This window comes from Festucalex cinctus, chromosome 18 (genome assembly GCF_051991245.1).
Source record: "Festucalex cinctus isolate MCC-2025b chromosome 18, RoL_Fcin_1.0, whole genome shotgun sequence".
Classification (NCBI taxonomy): domain Eukaryota; kingdom Metazoa; phylum Chordata; class Actinopteri; order Syngnathiformes; family Syngnathidae; genus Festucalex; species Festucalex cinctus.
This window is the reverse complement of record NC_135428.1, coordinates 4,262,424-4,283,197: the sequence shown is the minus strand read 5'-3', so window position 1 is coordinate 4,283,197 and position 20,774 is coordinate 4,262,424. Positions and strand designations below refer to the sequence as shown.

General features: G+C 38.9%; 1 protein-coding gene across 2 annotated transcripts in view; it reads right to left on the bottom strand.

Moving 5' to 3' along the window:
- Window positions 1–20,272, bottom strand: part of flrt1a (fibronectin leucine rich transmembrane protein 1a) — a 57,359-nt gene extending 37,087 nt beyond the window's left edge. For both annotated transcript variants that reach the window (XM_077505680.1, XM_077505681.1), the window contains exon 1: window positions 19,733–20,272. The gene's annotated coding sequence lies outside the window, so the exon portion shown is untranslated. The remainder of the gene's footprint in view (window positions 1–19,732) is intronic.
- Window positions 20,273–20,774: the final 502 nt, after the last annotated feature.

The window sequence follows — 20,774 nt, the reverse complement described above, 5'->3', positions numbered from 1 at the left end:
CTCGAACAAAATAGGCACCGTTTTTGATTGGTGTCCAGGGAAACGCACGCTTGGCATTCAAATTTACACGTTCAGCATCTTAACCTCAGTCAGGTTTTCAACGTGGACTTTCATTTTCTTTGCAAGCAATTACAGTTGTAGCTTTATTTTTAGTGTTCAGTAATCAGCCTCCTCTCAGGTGTTATAATTTTTTACATCATGATCCAACATGGATAAAATACATGCACATCAGTTTGTTTGGCTCCTTGTATGCTTTTGAAGAGATTTCCTGTCACTTCTTTATCACGCTGCCCACAACATAGCGATGCACAAATGTAAAAAAAAAGTTTCATGCATTTGATCCAGCTCCGTTTGGTTCTTGTTCGACTCGGGTTGTAGTTCGGCACCTCGCTCGCGAACCTTTTCACCGAGCTTTCTCTGATGGCCTGTGAATTATTCATTTAAAACATGATTGACTGGCGGATTGAATTACGGGGCAGATTGATCGGCGGGCTCGTAAAAAGCAATCCCGATGACCACTGAAATCTAAGCGTGACGTAAATGACTGGAGGGCGAAGCCACTTTTAACACTGCGATGCGCTCAAGCAGTGCAGTGCGGTTCTGCTACAACACAAGCCTGAATGTTCCTCCTGGTTTTGTTTTTGTTTCAGGGATGGGAAGAGAATTCCTGCCTGTGTTGCTCATGCAGTGAACACAACTCATTTGCTCCCAATAACGTGTAAATAGGTTGTTTTTTCAATGTTCTAAGTGTCCCAAAGACGTATTTATACGTTTTTTTCAAGGTATCATAGTCGCGACTGCCCTCTTGTGGACGTTTTTATGATCAGAAGTAGCAATTAGAAGAATAGAAAATTGCCATTAACTCATTTACTCCCAATAACATATAAATACCTTTTTTATTAATGTTCTAAGTGTCCCAAAGACGTATTTATACGTTTTTTTTCAAGGTATCATAGTCGCGACTGCCCTCTTGTGGACGTTTTTATGTTCAGAAGTAGCAATTAGAAGAATAGAAAATTGCCATTAACTCATTTACTCCCAATAACGTATAAATACGTTTTTTTGATGTTCTAAGTGTCCCAAAGACGTATTTATATGTTTTTGTTGTTGTTGTTTTTAATGCTAAAGCATACAGAAGGCTTTGATGCAGCCTCTCAACTGCAAAGAACGGTTGCAGAAATGGTAGTTATTACACAAACGACCAGCAGGTGGCAGCAGAGCAAAGGAGATCAACCAGAGCCGTATAGAAGAAAAAGCTAAATTACTTACAATTTTGAATAGATTTGTGAAAACTGATGAAACTTAGCTCTCTTCTAATGCTAATCGCTGCAAAACGGTAACAAATAGAAACATACTTTTTTTTCCTGATGAAAGAAGAGACTTGAATCTTTCTTTGGATAGATTCCATGCTTTTATAGCAATTGAACACAATATTCTGTGGGCCTTGCAAAATCAGTTAAAATTCAGTAAAACAGCCGGGAGCGAACGGGATTGCGAAATGTGAAAATGAGTTTATTACACACTATTTAATGGCATATGTGAATCAAATTCCATAAAGACAACAATAGTCCATTTTTCATTGCCTGCAAAAAAGCCAGCATTTTCAAATCGTTTCCCTGTGTGGCTGCATAAATGACATCAGAATGGGAGGACAAGGGCAAGCCGGCAATTTTGCAGACTTGGGCGGTAAACAGAGGCGAGACACCGGCGTTTATCACCCGAGACTCATTTCTCCTGCTCTGTTGTGTTAAAAGCTGTCGCGGTCTGACGAGGATTGAAAACTGCAGTGCGTACTACTGCGTGGAAAAAAAAAAAGAACGAAAAAAAACAACAAAAAACACTGCTTGTATAGTTCAGTTGCATTTAACTTTTAAACTAAATACCTTTGCATTTAATCTTGAACAGCTGTTTGTTTTATTTAGGTACAATATGTATTCATGTTTTATGTGTAATCTATTTTAATTTAATTAATGAAAGGGAAAGTCAACTTTTTTTTTTTTAACAATAACATGTTCTATGCAGCCCTGCTAGTCTAAAGTAGTCTCTAAATTTCATAATTAATTTTGTATTTGTGGAATGTGAATGTCATGAAGAAGCAAAATTCATCCTTTTTTTTTTTTTCTTTTTTTAAAATCCATCTCAGGAGGTGACCATTTTGTCACTTGCTGTCGACTGAAAACGACATCACAGTTGCTCAGGGTAACGACCAATCAGAGCTCATCTTGCGAATGTCACATGAGCAAACTCCGAAAACAGGTGAGCTGTGATTAGTCGTTACCTGAGCACCCGTGATGTCATTTTCAGTTGACAGCAAATGGCAAAATGGCCAACCGAGAAGGATAAAAACGGGTGGATTTTGCAGTTTAAATAATATTTCACAAACACAAAATTGATTCGAATGGCGTGTTTAGACCAGGATTCACCAATTCCGTTCCTTGAGGTCCAGAGTCCTGCAGGTTTTAGATGTTTCCGCCCACTAGCACACCTGATTCATATAATCAGCTCATTCATGCCCAATAACGATCCTAATCTTTAGTATCAGGTGTGGGTAGGCGGAAACATCTAAAACCTGCAAGACTCCGGACCCCGTGGACCGGAATTGGAATTGTTTGGGTTTTTTTTTTTTAAAGTTTTTTATTTTCCTACTTTTAAGTGAATTGCTACAGTGGCTTATAAAAATAATAAATACTACTAACTCATTCACTGCCTTTGACGGAAAAAGACGTCAAATGATGCAATGCATTTTTGCTGGACTGGCAGTGAATGTGTTAATAATAGAACCTACTACTACACAATTGTATTTCAATGATGGCGATGATGGTGGACCTTGGAGAACAAAAAAAAAAAAAAAAAAAGTGGTACTTTGTGAAAAAATTTGAGAATCGCTGGTATACTGAATTTCACACCAAATGTTATACATCGAATGATTTAATATGCGGTAGCTGACGGTGTGAAAGATCACAGTTTACGGAAATATCTTGCATCATTGGAATCTGTGTAAAAGGCAGAGGTGAACGATGTTGTTTTGACTCTTAATGTTTGATCCGCGTGCAAAAGATTCTAATGTGAGGCACTCGTAACCCAGAAAATCTCTTCGGGGAATCAATAGCTGAGGTTCAGCATATGAAATAAAAATAATTCCTCTTTTTTTTTTTTTCCCCAGATATGCTTTCAGTCTCTGACCCAGAAATTTCCAATGCTCCTCAGAGTTGGAATTTGTATTTGTAAATTCAGGGCAAATCGATGTATCTGAACAATGAGACGTATCGGTTTATACAAACTGCATTTATATCTTTTTTTTTTTTTTTTTTTTTAAATACTTGATTTCAGAATTCCTTGCAACAGGATTTGCATGGAAAAGCGTCAATATGTCGTCATCATGGTTGAAGTAAAAACATCACGCCTGCTAAGAGCATCTCAGCCGTGTTTATGACTTTCTTTCATCTTGAGGCTTTGAGCTTCTGAGCTTGCTTGGACGTTCCATTTGGTGCTGCTGTGTTGTTTCTCGCCTCAGGTCAGATCCCTCGTACTGAACATCAGCAATTCTTTGAGGCCGGGTGCACCAAATGTGAGTAGTAGTCCGTCCGTCCGTCCATTTTCTTAATAATTATCTGCTTATTCCTCACAAGGGTCGCAATCAAGTACACTAAAATTTGCAATTCTGTTTTGTTTTGCTATGTACTTATAGATACAAATATTTACTCAATTAAATATTAATCAGGTTAGCACACTGATGTCAAAGTTAAGGCCTGGGGGCCAGATTCGGCCCGCTACATCATTTTATGTGGCCCACGAAATTAAATTGAATGAATTGAAATGAAACTATGTACAACAATTTGATGTTTCTTGCTAGAATACCAAAATTGCAAATTGTCTTCACTTTTAAAAACGTTGAGATATTATATATAAAATAAATGTAATAATGTTTTTGAATGAACTGTTTTTACTGGCCTCTTTTTTGAAACTACAGAATTTTTTTGCGTTTATGTTAGGCGTGGGCTGAAATTATATTCAGATAGTATGATAACTGTGAACAAAAATATCATGGTATTAAAATTGCAGCTCTGAAATTACACTCTTTAAAAAAAATATTTGGGTAAATAAAAAGTTTTTTCCATTTCATGCAAACCGTTTTATTTATTTTTTTCACATAATATAAAATATTTAGTTCAGAGGAAATGTGTATCATTTTAACATTCTTCAACTGTTTTAATTCTTCTTATTCAGTGTCCCTTCACTGGTGAACTATTTTTAGAACAGATCCGCGGGCTACTCATGTTATCCTTGGGGCTAAGTAGTACCAGCTGGCTCCTTTATTTTTTTAAAAAATATTTTTAACTTAGACGTCCCCTCATGAAAGAGAAGAGCGGTTATTGAAACATTGACTTTTTAAAATCACAATAAACCATCAAAACGGTTATCTGTCTAGTTTATGTAATATGAGGAAATCATACATTTACCAAAACTATAATGTGGCCCACTACAAAAAATTTGAACACTAGACGCTCCTGGTTAATAGTTATTCTTTATTGTGGAAATGCTGAAACATTCCCACATATGTTATTGTGATTTTTATTCTCCATACTTTTTGGCCGCATAACAACTCCCACATAATACTTCCAATTTACACTGTTCAAATTTCAACTTGCTTCAAAAATTGACGCCTCCCGGGGTATATATCGTCAGGTTCCACATTACTTACAGTATTTGCACAATTTAACATTTAACTCATTCACTGCCATTGACGGCAAAAGTCGTCAAATGATGCATTTTTGCTGGGCTGGCAGTGAATGTGTTAATATAAACTTGTCCCCATTCATTTTCAATGGGACAGACATTGAACGTTTTCTAAGTAACACTTTCCAGGCCCACTTCCATACATATAACTTATCATCATTACCAGGTGTCTGATACTGCTCGATGGCACAGTTGGTAAAGTGCAAGTCCAGTAACCAGGAGGTCATAATTTCCTAATTTATCTCTCAATTTGCTTTCAGCATTCCCGCGCAATTTCTCCAGAAATTGCGCTCAGTCTAGCCTTACCAAGACATTGTTAACAATTGTATGCTTCAACCTTTCTGACTGTTCCCCCGAGCGCAAATCAACGTCCAGTCCATTCACTTTCCCGTCTCGAGTTTCACAAAGTTATTGTCCAACGCTGTCGTCATAAGAACCGTCCGAGGCCTGCACGATTTGCTTAACCCGTAGGCGTTATTGTGACCCGTTTTGGGCTTTTGATGGTTCTGACCAAGTCATTTCAAAATAAGATAATGCCCAGGGGTTTTAAACGATCGTTCACTGGTGAAGCGAAGTGTATAACCATCATCGCGGCGCTTTTAACACATTCACTGCCAGTCCAGCAAAAATGCATTATTTGACGTCTTTTTCCGTCAATGGCAGTCAATGACTTAAGATGAGATGTAACCAATATTGATGGATTTTTAAGCAACATTTGCCTTAAAAAAAAAAAATGAAAAAAGGAGGCTGCAATATAATCACAAAATATATTGGCACATTGTGTTTAACACATTCACTGCCAGCCCAGCAAAAATGCATTATTTGACGTATTTTTCCGTCAATGGCAGTCAATGAGTTAACCAGCCAGGCCGCGCCCCTTGCTCCGCACGCCTGCTCCGCAGGGCCTCGTAACGAGATTCCGCTCATCATTAGCTTTGCTCGGCGAGCCCTTTACAGCAACCAAACTAGTGTACTAACCTTTTCGGAAACGTTATTATCCCTGGGACACCTTCTTCTACGCGGTCGCCGTCCGCCGAACGTGCAACTATGGCAACGGCATTCAGGATTACTCATTTTCAATATACACCGACTCCCATCATAAAACATAGCAACATTTTTTTTTGCTGCTTCAAGTGGAGTTCAGCACTATTGTTAGACCGCGGAGGTTTCTCATTAGATGAACGCTAACAGGTCGTCGATAAATTCAGCCTCTGAACAAGACCCGGAGTAAGAACAACACACTGAACTCCATATATTACACAGACACTTGGAAATGGTGAAAAATGGATCATCACAAAAGGCACGAGTCTTGTCCAACCATCATTTTACTGTCTTGGGAGACAAAGACGAGCAGAAAATATTCACATTCTAAACGCTTTTTCCTTAAAAACGAATTAAAGCGAACACCAGTTATTCCATTTTTACCGATCAGGTCGCTGACAATGAGTTAATGGGTTCATTGTTGCTGCTCTGAGATAAGGAAGCAATAATGGCGTCGCTCTAAGTGTCTTGTATCTCCAGTTATCACTGCAGGCGTCACGGAATATTTTTGCAGTTTACCAGCATAAAAAAAACAAAAAAGCCTGTCGCACATATTAAAGTATTCTGCAGTGCACGGCTGCCTTATTTGGTATCGCGATTACTAGTGTTGTTCCGATACCATTTTTTGGTCCCCCGATACCGATACCGATACCCACCTTTGCCGTATCGGCCGATACCGATAACATACCGATACTTAAGGTTTTTTTTTCCTCAACATGAAAAAGCTGTCCTGCCATTGGTTCAGGGCATTCAATGGCCAATAGGATATCTTAGATCGGCATGCAGTGAACATGTCACATATCAGTGAATGTCGTGCACCAGCGAGACACAAAATGCTGCATCAAAAATCCTATATTAGCGTTGGAATTAACGGTATCGGCATGTTACATGTGAGTAGTCACCGATACCGATACCACTGTTTTAATGCAGCATCGGCACCTCTGCCGATACCAGTATCGGCATTGGAACAACACTAGTGATTACACAAGTGTTTCGACTGCTATGTTTTGCATTGATAATCGTTCCAATCGGCGCGAGATCAACATTCATGTGCCAGATTTCTCTCGATGGAAATATTGGTGGCGAAGATCGAGCAGATTATGATTATTGCGTGTGTGCCATTGAAGCAAAACAATCTAAGTTTGTGTTTTTTGTTTTTTTTTCATCAGCGCTTTCGCCATGTGTCCTTTTTTCTATTTGTGCCTTTGTGCATTTGAGTGGACATGCCCTCCTTCTGCACTGGAGTAATCCTAGATTACACTTCGATATCGAGCGCGTGCATGTCATTCCCTCTCGCGTTCTTTCCCCCCCCCCCCACTGTGTGTTCCTTTTTAATCTCGTGTCCGTTTTCTTTGCAATCACTGACCTTCTGTAAATTGTTGGGAAATTCTTCAATCTCGCCTCCGCACAACAACTTAATAAGATCTCGGATTTTCATTGGTTGTGCGCACTCAAACGTCAACTGCAGATCCTGACCCAAATCACTTCCAATGTCGGGTGACAGAATGGAGAGGAAAGGCTTTGCGCTCCCGGGGAATTGTTGGCGAAAGTGAAAATGATCAAGGCGTAAACACGGTAACACTATTCGCCAGTTTAATTTTCACATATTCAAGACTCATCTTTGCATCTGCCGTGTGCTGTCTTGTGTGAAGCTTGAGAGTTTTTTGTTTTTTTTTACACTGTTTGTATAATAGAAGGTGCTGTTTGCATATTGCAGGATCATTACAAGAGCGCTCGTTTTACTGTGTGCTATAAACCCTGAAGCATAAGTCTTTAATAGAGGAGAACAGAAAAGGGCTACGTGAGCAAGAAAGCAAGTCATAACAGTACAGAAGCACTTGCTGGCGTCTTTGCGAAAAGCGATGAAAAACAAGTTCTTGGAATCATAACCAAAATACACAACAGCCCACCATAATATTATGACCAGTTGGACAATGGAAAAAAAATCAACTCGACTTGATACTAATTCTCAATATTTAAGAAGGTGAAAAGACTGCAAAAAAAAAAAATGTAATGAATCTTGGTCAACAGAGATATTACTGTAATTTAGCAATGTGCCCATTGTTGTGGTTTTAATTTGCAGCGTTGTTCAACTGCACTGCATTGTACTGGCAGCTGTCTGTAGTATTTTGAATACCTAATTTTAGGTGCACGACAGTCTAAATTTGATGCAGCTATCAATTCTGCACCACTGTAAACCTATAAAAACAAGAACACACAAATGGTCTATATCAGGGAGGGGCAACTGTATGTCCACATTCTGAGTGACCCTTGGAAAAAAATTGGCGGGAAAATTGAATTAAAAAAAAAAAAAAAAAAAAAAATCCCTTTACAAACCGAAAAACTAGAAAATACTGACCAATATTAAAAATAGAGTAAATGTGTAAAAAGACTCTCAGAAAAATAAATAAATAAATACATAATATTTAATAATTACATAATATTGGGGGGAATTAAAACAAAATCCGTAAATATGCATCTACAGTTTTAAGTTGTAATATCACCATTCACCACTAGATGGCAGGCTTTTTTTTTTTTTTTGCACTGGGTGTTATACTGCCCTATAATACAGCATGAGTTGGTGTATTTTATTTTATTTTTTTTTGTGGATTTGGAATGATATGAAGGACAAACATTGTACCTCAATAATATTATAACTTCGAGTGAGTTGATTCTTCTGGAAAAAATTGGTTTGCACAAAATGCATTCTTGCACTTAATGTTGGTTTCTTGTTCAACAGTTATGTGCCGCCCTTGAATGGCCTTTTCAATGGAAAAATAAATAAATAAATAAAATAAAAATAATTCCAGTACATGGTTATTTTCTCTTATCTAAAAATAGTATTTTTGTCATACATTCTCGGAGTAGCACTGAAAAAAATGCATTTAAGTTGCCAATCCCTGGTATACGTGTTTGCTTACAATATGTATTTATAAATAGCTGATTTTGTGATACAGTTCTTATTTTGAATCACATTATCTTGCGCAAACAGTTATAATGTTATCTTGCATCTAGAGCTATAGAGTCCCTTGTAGTTTTTAAAATAAATGCTTATATCCCACTTTAAAAGGTTGACTTCAAAGCATCGCACCCATAACAACGGATTCGTTACTCCGGACAAACCTTTGCCACGTTTTAATTTCAAAGTATGCGAGGAACAGGATGCTCACGTGCTAAAGCGAAGCAAGATTCTCGACTCCAGCACGCATGAGGCAGTCACGCTCAAGTGTGCATTTTCTCAAGTCGCTTGGCCCAAAAAAAAATGTGCACTCGGGTTGGCATGGCCCACTGTACCCTACTGGCTGCCAGCTGTCACTCACATAGATGGAAGATAAGGAACGAGGTGGGGGGGGGCTAAGATGAAGAGAGCGGCGAAAGATGCGAGGACACAAAGCCGAGGCGTCCTCTCGCTCTCGTGCTTTCTCATTTTTGTCTTTGACGATAACAAAAAAAAAACACGGCAGCTAGATGGAGAGAGGTTGTGACTTCTGAGGGGGGGGGGGGGGGGGGGGGGGGGAAGAGGAGGATACAATGGTGAAATGAAAAAGGGGAGAATGAGACGGAAAGTAAATAGAATCATTTCTCACGCTAATGGAAAATGGGATCACAATATGCGGGTCGTCGCAGCACAGTTATTCGAATGCACGTATTGAAATCACTTCACACCGTTGATAGTAACCACACAGAAAAACGTGCCTTTCGTGCGCCGCGCTGCTTTGTTTGCAGAGGTCAACAGGTTTACCCGCAGCAAATTAACTCTTTGACCGCCAAAAACGTTTAATAACGTTGAGTAAAAGCGCGATGTATGCCGCCGTAAACGTTAAGTGACAACTACTTTTTTTTTTTTGTGTGAATATATCAGTGGTCAGTGCACCGTCCAAGTGCAGCGCAGCCGGGGTCAATGAGTTGTGAAATCAAAAACACCCACTAACTATGGCCAGCGGATGGCAGCGGTAGCTGCTCGGGCCCTAACTAGAGCTGCGAATTCCAATGAAACATGACCGCAATGTGATGAAATAGAACGTTTTCAAGGCTGACGTGAATGATCAAAGCCTTTGTAAAATTAAACCTAATTTGATGGAGCGTCACTAAACAAAAAATATTTGTTTCAATGTCACTGTTGTGGAGGAAATGTATCTTAAATTTTCGCTTAATGTCACTCAAATTACCTATTTTCAAATGGTGATTAGTAGAATAAGGTAGAAACATCCGTTTTTCTAATGAAAGATTGGAATGCGATCTTTTATGTGGTACCCCATGTTGTTTATGTAGTAAAAGAACACAATATTCTGTTTGCTTCGAAAAAAAAATTCAAATGCTCGAAATCCGCTAGCATTGGGGGTTGTTGTTTTTTAAATAACGTGTGGCAGTAAAAGAGTTAATGTATTCATTATAGTACTCATCCAACTAATTAGGGCACACTTTTCCCCTCTGTACAATAAGACACCCCCCCCCCCCCCCCCCCCCAAAAAAAAAGCAAATTTTCGCAAGCGTTCTAACTAACTCGCGATAAATCCTCTCAAATGCTCTTTTCGCTAATTAGGCCAGCATGTGATGCGGCTGATGGCAAAGTGTGTAAGAAAGAAATGTTTCAATTCATCACGACGTGTGACAAACAAGCTCATTTTGGAACACGCTGAACCAAAAATGAACCAATATAAAAACGCCACTATTATCAAATTGATCACGGCTATTAGCGTTCCTTGCTAAAAAAAAAAAAAAAAGAAGAAGAAACATAAACAAACAAATGACATCGCGATTTGTGAAAACTACCAAAAAAATATGCAAACATAAGCTCTATGCAGATTTTAGATATTAAAAATTGTAAACAGCAGGAACATAAATGAATTTATACATGTATGTAAGATCCTAACACAAATCACTGGTTTGCTGTACAGAAGTAATAAGCGTAAAAAGCAGCACAAATGAACCCATAATGAAGCAAAACTGAGATATTGAAAACTGATAATTAAAGATGAAACAGCATGGGAGCAACGTCATCTGAAGGTGCTTTTCTATTGGCTGCTGCTAGATGACGTCACTTCTGTGTGACATACTTTCAAACGTCATTATTCCGGTTTATATCAAAATAAATCTACTAAAAAACACATTTCAAATCATCCCCAAAGGCTCGTGCAATCAAATTAATTACCAAAGACTAAAACGAAGGACACGTTTGCTATAATTATGGTGAGTTTTAGTTAGTTTTCATTTTTTTACAAAGTATTTTCGTTTTTATTTTATTTCGGTAACAATACTGTATTTTGAATTGTAGCTATAATTTTTTTCATTCGTTTTATTTAACTAAAATAACCTTTAGTGGCACCTGTTTTTCGATACCCTCCCTTACTCACTTGGACCATCTCCAAACATTTTTGATTTGTTTATTTTATTTGAACTGAGTCAAATGCCATTTTTAGCAGATGTCGCGGGCCGCAAATGGCCCCCGGGCCGTAGTTTGGACACCACTGGTCTAGCTCTTTCATAGAAACTAATATATTGATATTTATATAGAAGCAAAAAAAAAAAAAAAAAAAAAGAAGAAAGTTATCCAACATATACAGGCAACATCATTAGACAATTTATTTATGTACCATATTTTCCGCACTATAAGTCGCACCGAAAAGCCTTCAATTTTTTTCAAAAGCTGACCATGCGCCTTTTAATCCAGTGCGCCTTATATATGGATCAATATTGAGCCGCAACAGGTCTCGCTGTCAAGACGCTATCGGTGACCCTGCACGATCGGTGACGAGCATGCGCAGAAGATCCCGCCATCTTGGATCGCTAGCTAATGCTAATACTTTACCTCAAAGAAAATAATAAAACAGCTGTTTATTCATTTTGGAGTTGTCAGAAAGCTGGTCTGTAATCTATTAATAAAGTTTGACTGACCTATCTGACTGTTTTGTTGACATTCCCTTTAGCGCAGCACCATCTAATGGATGCATAACGTAACCCCAGCCTCTATTTAGCACCTTATATATGGAAAAAGTTTTAAAATATGTCATTCATTGAAGGTGCGCCTTATAGTGCGGAAAATACGGTACTATCTATAAGAGGCCACGTGTAAGCCGAAAACCAGAGTAAGTGGTTATATCAGCATTGCAGCTGATGTGCTCGTGAAAGGACGTGCACAAACTGCAAGAGTGAAACAGGGCAGAAGGGAAGGAAGGTAGCTGATGTTTGCTCTTTTTTTTTTTTTTTTTTTTTCCCCCCGCCCCTGAAATTGTTCATCTCTCATCTTTGTTTGCGAGGTTCAACTTCACAATCGACCCGATCGCGGGCTCGAGGGGTGTATGTTAATCGGTCTATGTGGCCGTCGCGGCGGCACATCGAAGTGCGGGTATCATCATCAACCCCCAGTCGCCCTTAACCGTTTTTGTTCGACGTGCGCGCGGATGAGTCTGCATTTCTGTTGGACAAAATGTTGGGAGGCAGGCTTGCTTTCTGCATCGACTGTGTTCACTGAAGCACAGTGGGAAATTTAGTCCGCAGATGGGAGCGATAGTTGCAATTTTTGGGGGGGAAAAAAACAAAAAAAAAACGATTCTGTTGCTGGTAATTTGTGGGGCTGTTCATGTTCGACATTAACTTGAGTCACTGAACAGCTCTTGTTTTTCATTTACTTGTGTAGTGATTTTGTCAAACCAGGTCACAATTCTTTAGCATTCTTGTAATCGGCCACTTCATTAGGTACACCTACACGACGACGAGCAATATTGAATTGTTTTATTGTTGTATTTTGCTACGGTGCTGTGTTAATTATTTGCCCTGTTTATGTGGCTGCATAATCCATTCATTTTCAACAGCACGTCCTCATGAAGGTTGCAAGTAAGCTGGAGCCAATTCGAGCTGAATTAAGGCGGAGGGAAAAAAAACAAAAAAAACATTCACACTCACACTCACACCTACAGTTTGGGGAATTTAAAGTCTTCAGTGAACCTGTCACGTATATTTTTAGAATATGCTGGGAAGCCGGAGTACCCGAAGCCTGAAAACTGTGACGTGTAGATATGCTAACTATGATGCTAGCCTGGCAACATCATGCAAGACAACATTGAAAACAGATCTACCGTGAAATTTGGTATTTATTTACCCGATTGACCGTCCACAATGTTTGTAAACAATGTGTGCCAGGGTACCCGAAGTTGGCAAAAAGTCAGGGACGTTGGTTCAAGTAATTATGAAATCAATAATTGATCATTCTGAAATTAATAATCAATTGACCCGCGACCCTTGCGAGGAATAAGCGGTCAAGAAAATGGATAGATAATCAATTGATTAATTGAAGGAGACTCAAACTTAATTTTGAGTTAGCCTGCGGAGCACCACATCCATTTTTGATCATTTTTTTTTTCAGGATAACAGACGAGAACCTCGTTGAATCAATCATTAAAATGAAGGTTGTACCCTTTAACAATTTTGTGAGTTCTTTATTCATCTTCGAGGTTACTATAAATTGATAAAACACACAGTACACAATCAGGTGTTGATATTGGGCACTAGGGGTGTGCCAAAAAAATCGATTCATAAAAGAATCGAGATTCTCATTTATTAATCGAATCGATATTTAATATCCAAAAATCTATTTTACTTAAATTAGAAACGAAGAAGGAGGGGGGAAAGGCAGTTGTGGCACACATGCTGTTTTTGTGGGGAAAACTAGTTTTTGTGCACTTACAATACAAAATTAATAAATGTTTAAACAAAAACAAAAAATATTAAATTAACATTCAATGCGTGACTGGAAAATGGCACAGCCAGCTTCCAATAGCTATGGCGACCGAGGCTGGATAATGAAGAGTCAACCAAGATCGCGTTTAGCATTTAGCAATTGGTGCGCATCATTTGGTGAAATTATAGTGCCCCAGTTTTTCATTTTGAAAATGTGGTCACCCTAACCAAACCTCAATCTTTAGGTTTGTGGGAGACTCCGTTTTATCACAGGTTTGTATCAAATGTTTGAGTTTTCTTTGAGTAATTTAGCAAAACATGATAGCTAGCCTGCTAGCATATGTTAGCGCTAGGACACGTTATCCATTTCACATTCGAAAGAGCAAGTCTATGCTGTTAACTCATTCACTCCCAACCAGTTTCACTTAAGTGTTTTCCTGGATTTTGACTGATTTTTCAAGGCCCGTGAAATATTATGTTCTATTGCTATAAAAACATGGAACATACCAAAACAGAGATTAGAGTCTCTTCTATTATCAGGGAAAAGTAGATTCCTATCCGTTTCCACTGTGCAGCAATTAGCAATAGAACATAGCTAAGTTTCATCGTTTTTTACAATTCTGCTTAGAACTGTGGGAAAACTGTGGGAGTTTTAACATGGCCTGGTTGATCTCTTATACTCTGCTGCCACTCAATCATTTTCTGCAGTAGAAAGACTGCATAAAAGCCTTCTCTATGCTCTGGCATAAAAAAAAAAAAAAAACTTATAAATACGTCTTTGGGACACTTAAAACATTTAAAATATGACGTATTTATATGTTTTTTTTGGAGCTAATGAGTTAATTGAGCATCATAAAAGGTCAATTATTAATCCTTGTCCCTTAATGATCATGTTGTTAACTATGTCTGAATCTCCACCACATCTGTTTTTAAATCAACTTGCCTGCCCAGACGTAAAATTATGGCTAGTGTGTTGTTGTTGTTGTTGTTTTCCTTGGAAGCGATTTAGCCCACGGAACAATTTCTTTTCGATAAACACTTCACACATTCAAGCTACAGCGGTAGAGGGGAAGGCTAAAATCATCATTCAAGCAATTTGCCCTGTTTTCTGAATCACTCGGCCTCGGTCAAATGACATGTAAAGGTTTGTTTATTATTGAGGCAAACAGAGGTTTTTTTTTTGTTTTTTTTTTTTTTTGTTAATCATTGAATACCTCTCTGGCAACATCCGTCAACACTGACAACGTGCCGAGGTCTGACACTCCATCTAGTCAAAAGAATATTCTCGTAACTATAACTTTGCGTGAATAAACTATATTTGATGCTGACGTACAATCAGCAAACTAAACGTGTCAATTAGAGGACCGTTTTCACCGTTTCTATTCATTTGCAAATTTATTTGCTCAAGGAAGGATTTAGGCTCGCCGATAGAGCCACTCCCAATCTGCCAAATAAATAGCGCTCATAAAACTCACGTCTGCTGCACAGGATGGCGGCAGGTTTGCAATATATGTCTGAATAAATCTATGAAAGGCAGCACTGCCAAGTCTTCTGCGATGAAATATACTAATAGACGGCACAGAATGTCGCATGTGGACGAGGATGTGACGCCTTTGCTCCCATAGAAATCAAGAAATAGAGGATTTATCGTCAGGAAGAAAGGGCTTATATGAAAAAAAAAAAGAGAGCCCTTTTTTTTGAAATTGGTGCTCGTTTGGCTGGAGGTCTGAGCTGAACCTGTAGTTCAATAAGCTGTTTACCCTGCAAATGTGCACCAGATGAATTTGTCACCAAGGTCTAATATGGAGGCTGTCCAGCTCAGCAAAGACGCCTGTAGCAAGGGTACCAACATCAACCTCCTCTCCTTTCCTCTCTCTCTCTCTCTCTTCCCATCCTCAATCTCCCGAAGACTTTTAAAAGCACGGCAGAAGAAAGCAGCGTTTCTACTCCTGCAAGTTGACCGGGACCGGCTGTCATTTGAACAGCAAAACCAGCGAATGCAAAATGGTATGACAAGCCTCATGACAATGAACACATGACAACAAGCATTTTCGATCTCGACCGATAAGGCGCTGAAATTTTCTACTGAATATTTGAGAGAAAACATTCACACGCGCATTGCGAAATACTTGTTGGATCAACCCCCAAACACACACACACAAAATAATTCTCCTTCAATATGTGGACAAACGAAATGGCAACATGGATCGTACTTAGCCAATTAACTAATTTGCTCCAAATAACGTGTAAATACGTTTTTTTTAATGTTCTACGTGTCCCAAAGACGTATTTATACGTTTTTTTTGTTTTTTTATGCTAGAGCATACAGAAGGCTTTGATGCAGCCTCTCAACTGCAAAGAACGGTTGCAGAAATCGTAGTTATTACACAAACGGCCAGCAGGTGGCAGCAGAGCAAAGGAGATCAACCAGGGCCATGTAGAAAAAAAAGCTAAATTACTTACAATTTTAAATAGATTTGTGAAAACTGATGAGACTTAGCTCTCTTCTAATGCTAATTGCTGCAAAACGGAAACAGACAGAAACATACTTTTTTTTTTTTTTCCTGATGAAAGAAGAGACTTTAATATTTCTTTTGATATGCTTTCATAGCAATAGAACACAATATTCTGTGGGCCTTGCAAAATCAGTCAAAATCCAGTAAAACAGCCGGGAGCGAACGGGATTGCGAAATGTGAAAATGGCGGCGAGTGAATGAGTTAACTGATTCCTGAATTTCCTTAGAAATTGATAAACTCTTGATGAAATGACTCTAATTGGTAAATTATGAATGTGTCATATGCAAATATGATAGAAGCTTAAGTGATAGTTTAAAAGTCTAATTTAACTGGAAAAATGAGGACCTACATACTATTTCTTATTAGCCCCATTTTAGATTTAAATATAACAAACAGGCCATTCATATGATTCTAAAGTCCAAGAATGAAGAAAATACTGATATATATGGATTGTTATTATTTCATATCTCTAACATCACCCACTCTTAACTATTTTTCCATGGCAACAAATAGCAGGTGAGTTGTTATAATGACTGCGTTGTCATGGATATCTAAAAAATAAATAAATAAAATAAAAATGCCTCCGCTCTTAATGGCTTCAAGGCAGGAAGTTCACATATTCCCAGTGTGATTAAGAAGCACTGACAGAGGGCAGACAGTTTGCAGTTTGGTCGAGCTCAAACTGCATCACTTCTGTCTGATATAGTCAAGTTGCTTTGAGGCAAGACTGACACTTACTAAATGTGTCGAAGGTATCAAGCACCCTTGTAAGTCGGGTGTTATCTTGTTCCTGTGAAACCTTTTAAAGCTTTTTTTTTTTTTTTTTTTTCTCAGTTGTGTACAACTGTGTCAAACAACTTGTAGGTCGGAAATAGACCGGGGGGTAAAGCAAATCGGAGGCATCAATCGTTTCTTTGGACTTGGATTGTTGCATTATGAATGATTTTGAAGAATAGTCTGTAATCTCCAACAGGTTGCCAACTAAACATGCAATATATTGCTGACGATTCGATTTGTATCATGATTCGCAGGTCACGATTCGATACCGATTAATCCCGATACGAATTTATAAGCCGATTGTTGCGATTTTTTTCCATTCAAATTTAGAAATTACTTACTTGTAGATACAAGTTTACTGATTAGTATTTTATAAATTTAAATTTAAAAAAAAAATCACAACAATGGACTTATAAATTCGTATCGGGATTAATCGGTATCGAATCGAATCGTGACCTATGAATCGTGATACGAATCGAATCGTCAGGTACTTGGCAATTCACACCCCGACATAAACATAATGATAGCAAAACAATCCTGTTAGCTACTCATGCTAATGCTAATATTGCTACTCACGCTCCACCGTAGAATACAAAGCTAAAGAACTCAAGTTTGATTAAAACGAAAGCGCCGTAAATTTCCAAACTCATCGAGTGTCTCCGGAACAGCAGGTGTAAAACAACACTGAGTCACAATGGAGTTGAAATCGATGCTGTCCCTGTTGCCTTCTTTTATCAGTCACATAAACCAGGAAGTAGCCTGCTACTGCATACGGACTAACAAATCGCAATGCAACACAACTTCCCCCCCATTTTGTCAACTATTCAACCTTGGCAGAGGTTTTCGTTCCACCGAGTGTTGTTTTAGTAATGAGATGCAAAGACAAGACTGACTAATGACCAAGCATCTCCGTGTCTGAGCTCCTCATACAATTGCAAATTTCAATTGCTTGCATATCTATTGATGTATGAATAAGGCATGCAAATCAATTCAGCGGCAACTCTGCAGCATGGCAGCCGAGGTGCGACTGAGGATTTGTATTTTTTTTTTGTTTTTTTGAAGATCCTTTGCTAATCAATGCCGCTCTCGGTGACTGCCAGACGTCGGCCTCAGCTCCCGAACGTCCAAGTGTTGCCCATCCAAGAATACCTCATCCAACTTTCACAAGATGGTCTCCTTTGGAGACGCCATCTGTTTGTCGAGCAGCCGCTCGCTACGTACCAACACGCAGGTTAAGTCGAGCTTTCTTCAATCTACTGCCGTCCTTTATTCACGCACTTTCTTATTGCTAGTTTTTATATCGGAAGTAGGGCTGCACGATATTGGAAAAACGTGCGATATATTTGCTGAACATAGCGATATCGATATTATTGCGATATGTACCTAAAGAAATTACATTTTTATTACCTAATGAAAGAAAAACATTTTTTCATGGGGCAAAAATAAGCAACTTTCATGTTATCTTAGTTAATTAACTCATTCACTGCCAATGACAACTATAGACATCAAAAATCCAAGCAAACAGCCAGTGTTAATTTTGAAAAAAAAAATTAAAATAAATAAAATTAAATTAAAATTTTAATTAAAAAAAAATAATTTAAATTTAGTTTTAGTTATAGTCTTCTGACTAAATATAATTAAAGCCTTAGTCATAACTTAGTCACCTGATTGCATTGGAGTTTTAGTCCAACTTTAGTCGACAAAAATAAGGAGCAATTTTAGTCGACTAAATTGACTTCTGGAGGTCGAGACCCAGTTTGTGGTCTCAGTAAGACCAAGACCGATCACGATGCACGACGGTAGCACTTAGCAATGAAATTGTTGTCATTGTTGTTATTAATAACAATGGGGATTAATAACTATGAATGAAAACAATGAATAACTAAACTAAACTAAATTCAAATTTCTTGTCAAAATTTGCACTGGCTGTTTGCTTGGATTTTTGACGTCTATAGTCGTCATTGGCAGTGAATGAGTTAATTGTAATTATGTTTTGATCATTTCCAACTATTGAATGACGGTGCACATTTTAGTTAGCATCTGACTGGTAAAATTCATATAAAAAGCACAAAATTCCATAAAAAAATTATTGCGTGCCTTTGCGATATACATATTGAAAGGGCCAATATTGCGATATCGATATTTTTTCGATATATTGTGCAGCCCTAATCGGAAGTGTTAGCTTGACCAATCAATCGTGTTTTAGACCGTTCGGTAGCCATGATGAGACAGGAACGATTAGTTGGGTTTATCAATTCAATTAACTGTCTTTACATCATACAAAGACGCAAAGCGGTGACATTTGATTTTTTTTTTGCTGATTCAGCAAACACAAAGCCCCTCCCATGTTGATCCGATTGACAATTTCTTTTGTCACTGTCATAAAATCAGACAGTTTTACCATCTTAATGACACAATTAATGGTGAGAGGGAGAGCGGGGCGCCGCTGCGGTGCTGATTTATGCAGTATTTTCTGCTCACGTCCATCACGGCAATCAAATGGGCACCTGGCCTTGGGGGCGTGGCTTAAGGAGAAGCATGAAGCAGAACTCATGTGACTACTACAATTTATAGAATTTAACCAGTGACAGGTTAGCATTTTATTTTATTTTATTTTTTTTTATTTTGGTCAATGTTTAACTTTCATTCATGAAACATGCTGCACCCAAACCCTAAACTTAAATGTTGATTATGTAGTGTAACGTATATTGCCTGCTTTTTTAAATGGATATATAGAGAATGGGCCTATTCGGATCACACTGTCAAAGCCGCCAGCTAAAACTGCATCCTCAATCAAGTGGTAGCTGGCACAAGTCGATTGTATTGTCTCACGGCCATAGCAGTTGGTTACACACAAAGATGCCAAATAGTGTGTTGATGTTTGCTTGTAATGCACAAAAAAAACGAAGGTGTGAATACGGTCAAGATCGAACGACGAACACAATATTGGCAGTTGCACGCACGTCAATCAAGAATCACCTACCGGAGGGGACGCTGTCGTCGCTTCTCCTTCCGTCACACGGGTGCAAAGACGCTCGCCGCACGGGTCCCCTCACCAGGTGTGACCGCAAGCTCGGCTAGTTGTATTCCCATATGTCGCCGTCGTCGTCGTCGTCGCCGCTTCGATGAAGGAATGCTCCGGCGGATCGCTTGGCTGGCTGGCTGGCCGGTCCGCGTTGATGGTGTGAGGTTGCCAGCTTCTCATGTGCCGGCGAGCGGAAAGCTCCCTCCCGCCCCTGAATCTCCTCGATGCGGCACTGGAACTGCCTGCAAACGTAAAAAAAAAAAAAAAAAAAAAAACGTGCGCCGGCCAACTTATTAGAGCAATTAGTCGTCGGAGGCAGCCGTGCTCAATCAAGCGTGCCCTTTGTGGGATTGCACAAAAAAAAAAGGAAAAAAAAATGTGTCGGCTCTCTATTGTCACAGAGAGGTGGGGATGAAGCTCAAGAGACGCGGAAACGTGCTTTTATTTCCCTCAGAGAGAAGAGGCAGACTGAAGCGTAAAGGATGGAGAGGATTAACGGTGAAAGAGGCACACAGCTCTCCCTCCCTCCCTCCCTCCCTCCTCTTTCTGTTTTCCATGCATAGACACATGCTATTTTGTGAATGAATCGGAATCGCATCGCTCTGCAGGATTTGCATCGACTCAAAAAAAAAACGAGCTGCTGTTTTGCTTTTTTTTTTTAATTTTTGTAATCATTGCACACATTTTTTTTTTTTTTTTCCAAATTGGCTGCACATCTGCCACAGTCTCCAGAGCGGCGATGTGGACCGCTGCTCACTGAAGGAGGAACCAGGCAGAGTGCGGGGGGGGGGGGGGGGTGCAGTCAATCCCCACTGGATTGGAGCTCAGACGAAACCGCTTCGATTTGACGCCTCGCATGCTAAAACAAGAACTGTCATCTTGAGAGCTTGAAATGAATCGGCTGGTGTAATTATATGTCGGCACGCCTCCCCCCCCATCATGCGATCTTTTTAGTTTTGCTCTATCGTTTTTTTTTTTTTTCTGTGGGGAAAAAAAAAAG